The sequence below is a fragment of the Triticum aestivum genome, chromosome 2D (assembly GCF_018294505.1).
Source record: "Triticum aestivum cultivar Chinese Spring chromosome 2D, IWGSC CS RefSeq v2.1, whole genome shotgun sequence".
In the NCBI taxonomy this organism is placed as follows: Eukaryota; Viridiplantae; Streptophyta; class Magnoliopsida; order Poales; family Poaceae; genus Triticum; species Triticum aestivum.
In genome coordinates, this window is record NC_057799.1 from 651,763,665 (window position 1) to 651,769,454 (window position 5,790).

At 41.6% G+C, this 5,790-nt stretch overlaps 1 pseudogene; it reads right to left on the reverse strand.

The window, feature by feature from the left end:
* Positions 1-398: 398 nt before the first annotated feature.
* Positions 399-3,161, reverse strand: LOC123050849 (BTB/POZ and MATH domain-containing protein 2-like; annotated as a pseudogene).
* Between the last annotated feature and the right edge of the window lie 2,629 nt (positions 3,162-5,790).

Genomic DNA, 5,790 nt, shown 5'->3' on the forward strand with positions numbered 1-5,790 from the left:
TAAGTAATATGATTAATTGAACTTAAATTTATCATGAACTTAGTCCTGATAGTATTTTGCAAATTATGTTGTAGATCAATAGCTCGCGTTGTTGCTTCCCTGTGTTTATTTTTGATATGTTCCTAGAGAAAATTATGTTGAAAGATGTTAGTAGCAAAGATGCGGATTGGATCCGTGATCTGAGGATTATCCTCATTGCTGCACAGAATAATTATGTCCTTGATGCACCGCTAGGTGACAGACCTATTGTAGGAGCAGATGCAGACGTTATGAACGTTTGGCTAGCTCAATATGATGACTACTTGATAGTTTAGTGCACCATGCTTAATGGCTTAGAATCGGGACTTCAAAGACGTTTTGAACGTCATGGACCATATGAGATGTTCCAGGAGTTGAAGTTAATATTTTAAGAAAATACCCGAGTCAAGCACAGAAGAACAACTCGCTTCCAGGTGTTTATACCCTTCCGTCTCCAGCACAGCGTCAAGAACAGCAGGGATCTTGACGATGAACTTGACGCACCTAGACTTGAGCCCTGAGCAGTTGTGCTGCTCGGCTAATGCCAATGTCGTCGCAACCGTGCTGACGTCGATCCTGCCGGCGAGCCTACCCGCGCAGATCAGCTTGAGCCTGTCCAGACCGTACCTATCGGCGGCTGCCAGCAGATGCTGTGCCATCGTCGTCGCCTGCTCCTTCTGCTGCTGGCCGAAGTCCGGCGCCGTGTCGGTGTAGATGAATCGGAGAAGCGTCTTGAACACTGCCGCCTCCATGTCTTTAACTTCGACACGATGTGACCTCTTCTCCATCATTTACCCGTAGAACTGGGCCATGAACACAGGGGACCTCGCGGCGAGTACGGCTTTGTGCGCCACAAAAGACTCGTCGGACACGAGGAATGTGACGTCCACGCCCTTCTCGCTCTGCAGGAGCTCGCCGAAGTGCTCGTGCAAGTTGGAAGATGGCACGGCAGGCATTGGGATTTGTTTGACGGGGAATGTTTGCATTGGTAATTCCTTGAGGACGGTGATGGTGCACTCCAGAGTCAGGGCATCATCCTTGATCACATCTTTTCATGAGCATCAATTTAGATGAGTGATGTGAGTTATACATGAACTCCCCTGACACGGTCTTCTGCTCGGATGGAGTGAGAATTCCTTTCGGATCTACAAACCGGCAACCGAGATTTGCCCTCACATAATTGTTGGCGCGGGATCGACTTCGGAAGATTAGCTCCAGTGCTACCGACCATTGGAGATCAAGATAGATACAGATTTCCCAATCATACCCGTCGACGTTCCATCTGGATTTGATGGAATAGCTGTTGCTCGCGCCTACGTTATCGGTCGCGCAATAGCCGTCGATCTTGAGCAGCTGCACCAAGCGCGCGGCATCGGTGATGCTTGTTGTGGAGACATCTTCCATGGCGACCGAAACCTGGATGGCCTGAGGGTGGTTGTTGCACTTCCTCTTTGCGCGAGGTCGATCAGATGTTTGTGGAGTGTGCAATTTATACCGGGTCTTTCGCAAGTGTCAACGAGCGACCGGATGGAGAGAGAAAGAGCATGCGAACAGACAGACGTTAGATAGGAACTCCAAACGAAAAAAGTGACCAGTCAAACGTTTTGCGGCAGGCCAATCATCACATCACCCTCACATGTTTACGAGTAGGACTCCAGTCCCTTCGTCGCCATGCATCTCCGCCGTTTTGTTCGTGTAAGCGATTATTTCATCTCTGAAAATAGCCAATCAACACCAACAAAGCCCCACTTTATTTCTGTGAATAAAGTTCCCCTTAATTCCCATGACTTAGTGCAGCACCAAAACTGCCACCGATCAGAGCATCTCCAACGCTGACCCGCAAATTTGTTTTGGTATCCGTCCGTGGATAGGAAGAGATCAGTCCGCGGACATGGTTGCAGGAGCCGGCCATTCAACGTTGGCTGCATACATTTCAAACACAGTTCAACTAAACCAAATGATATTCATATAAACACGGTGGTTTTTCATTACATTTAGGACAAAAAAATTGGTCTGACCCTTAACCTATCCTACGGCGGCATCAACAAAGTCCCACTTAATATCTGTGAATAATTCCCCCTTTATTCCCAAGACTAAATCCAGCGCCGAAACTGCCACCCAGGAAATGACCAAGCACTGGTGGTGGTACTAGTAATTTAATTACGCATGCATGGTCCAATCATTGGCTAGAAAAACCTTCATATGCCGTTCCAAGCGTGTTTATTTATTAATGCTCCTGCATGGCGACACCATTAACACACCTGGACCGGGACAGTAGAACCAGCCGAGCTCACATGCTCTCTAATGATCAGTAAAATCCAAAAAAAGTAAAATAATACAAAAAATTCTGAAGTTTTGTGATAAACATTGATGAATGTTTTAACTGCAAGCGAATTGTTGTGATGAAATCACATTCATGCAAGACTAGGTCTGAAAAAAGATAAAATCAATGTTTTGAAAAGACTATTGTTGGAAACATTTTGAAGCATCGGTTTTACTATCAACTCCTTCAAATCCACGGAGACCGAGCCATCCCCTAATTTTGTCTCAATCTAGAGTTAATTATGTAGTTGACTTTTTCGTGTGCACGGGGTATTGTGAACATGGACACTTAGGAGGTGTCGAGGTGGGAGTCGATACTTTTTGAAGTAGGAGGTGCCGAGTAGTTTGTGTATATGTTTGAAGTGTTCCTATGCCATCATTCGAGCACCTCGACCCCTCTTGATAGCTAGTGTGGTTCTCTTACGACTGAAATATACCGAGCTTCAAGTCAATTGAAAATCATGCCTTTAACCTTTTTGAAGTGGGGGGGGGGGGGGGGGTCAATCATTTTCTCAGTAAATTTGCAAGGAACAAATGACCTAGATAAACATTAACAATCTTCATTAGTTCCACTAACCACATTGTCATCACATGAAAATACCAATTAGAGATAAATGTTGTTTCAGATGGATCAACATAATATGGAGGTTGAAATAAAGATTGGGCCTGCAGCGAGAAGTTGACCTGGGTGGTGGAGGAGCTCCTCGTCTAGGAGCAGCCGCTACCATCGCCTTAGGCCCACTTAATCATCACCTCTCCTCAACTCCACTAGGAAAGTCGCCACTGTCACACCATTGTGCTCACATGCCCGCCATGGCCATCGCCTCTCTACAACTCGCCAATACGTCAACTAAGAGCACCTTCATTCAGTTGGTAGTAAAAACAACATCAATAAAATATGAATTCCAAATTCCATGGAGAATGACCAGGGAGAAGACGAAGCGGTGAAATGGGGTGGGGATGGAACAATCAGACCAAGGAGACTATATGGCATGGAAACTGACTTGCAATTATCCACACCGGCGAGTGGCACCCATCGCACACCATTAAAGTCTTGTAGCAACATTGATTTTCTTCCTCAACTTCTAGCTACTAGAATTCAAATGATAGAGACAGTTTGCTACTCTCATCGAAGCACCCCTGGCATCGCCCTTCCATGCTGGCGAGGTGTGAAGCGCCCGCCTCATACCCGCTGCTTCGCCCTGCCGCGAGATGTGCGTTTGTGGTGGATGACTGTGTTGTTGTTTTTTCTTGCGATGACAAAGCGATAGACAGAAAATGGAAGGCACGGTCCCAGCAGGCCCAAACAATAGCGGATCGCTCTGATTTCTTGCGGGAGTATCGTCCTAGTTCATATAGCCCTCTTAGAAGGGTGGAAGCATCCAACGGCCAAAAAATCCAAAAACTTCAGATCCGACGGTTAAAATGTTGATAGTTTGAGATGGCTTTTAGAGTGTACATTTGTAATGTCTCTAAGTATTATCTTGTCTTATATATGTTGCTTCATTATTGTATGTTCTACTTCACTCCCTCGTGCTCAAATCCTTGCTCCGCCTAACCCATGAATCCCAACCTTTCCTGGTACCACATAGGAAATTCTTGTTTGGCTACGACCTCGAAGTTAAAAACAACCAGGCTTATGGTGAACGGGATACATACTTCAGAGATTTAAAGGTGGAGGTTCATTTTCAACAAGCTCCACAACCCGAAGGTTTAAATCATACTTCACTCACGGATGTGTCCGCCCCTCTGGCACGATGAGCAACAGTGACATAAGAGTGGCGCGACAATTCGGTAGGAACTGGCTATGAGCTGCACATAGTTAGGCCAATATCTCTAAGAACCTTCCCACTCCCTCATGGTGATTGATTAAGCTCTTGCAAGCCGAGCTCATTAGAACCCATCGCATATTGTCGCTCACGTAGTTTTGTTTCTCTGCAAGAACCGTGGGCTCGGCTATGTCTCGCTTAATTTGCGTCCTAGCGTAGCCTCACCTCAAGGAACACATCACCGGGTTGGCCCCATAGGGAGATCGAGCGTAGGCTACGATCGTTTCTTCGATTGTCTTCCATTCATTCATGCTTTTTTTGTAAATAATTTTTAAAATAAACATAATTTACTTATTTTTTCTAAAAAATAAACACAATTTTGAAAAATGTAATGTAGTGCCAAATTATTTTTAGCATAATTAAAAAAACATTGATAGCATCAAAAGAAAATTGTAGTGAAATTTAAAAATAAACTCTTGAAAAAATATTTAACACATATTAAAGATAAAATCAAAACAATCTATTTGAAAAAAATGTCAATAATGTATTTAAAAAACTGTTAAAATGTGTAAAAAAGAGTTCCAAATGTACATGGAAACTTTAGAACATGTATGGAAAAAAGTAGACATCAAAGCATATAATTGTGTAAAAAATGTTAAGCATGTATCTGAAAAATGATAACCATGTAAAAAAGCAGTGTTTCAGATGTGTAAAAAAAAGTAGAATGTCTATTAAAAATAGGCATCCGAAACATATATGAAAAAAAATGTTAATCATGTATTTAAAATTGTTAAACATGTGTAAGAAAAGTTCTTTATGTATACCAAAAATGCACAAATCTGTATGAAAAAAGAGGACATCAAATTTTTTATTTTTCAAAAAACATTAATCATGGATTTAAAAAATATTCAACGTGTACAAAAGAAAATTAATAGAAAGTATGGAAATTATATGAATAAATTACAGATAAAAATATATATTTTTCAGACAATGTCAACCATATATTTAATAGATATGTATTGACAAATTATTCAAACATGTACAAAACATGTTTTTGACGTATACAAAAAATTTATAACGTGTACTGAGAAAAATAGACAAGTCTTAAAAAAGGAAAACAGAAAAAAGAAAAGGAAACAAAACTTAAATAAAAATACATAAAAAATGAAACCTAGGGAAACATTAAAGAAAACACATAGGAAGGAAAGAAAACAAAAGGTCAATTAAAAACGGAAGAAAACCAATAATTTTGCTTAAAAGACACAAAGAACAAAATCAATGAAAACCAGAAGTAAAAAAATATAAATCAAGGAAATAAATTAGAAAATCAGTGGAAAACGAAGAAAATAATAAAAAACACAAAAAAGAGAATCAAAGAAAACCTGGTGCAAACCGTAAATAAAATCCTAACAAACAAGGTAAGAATATTCCCCGAGTAAAACCGAACCAGTCCAACCAATAGACAGAGAGAAGAAAATAACCTAAATAAACTGTAGAGCGGGTGAGCGAGCCAGCGAACAATATAAATTATGAAACGGATCGGCCCAGGAAACAAAGCTACAAAAAAATGATGAGGTGAGAGGTAATCCAAATTGGTATGGACGACACATAGCCCTGACGAGGAACCGTCACTCGCGTAAGGATGTTGCCCACCTAACAGGCCCCCCTCTGTCTCGCTTTA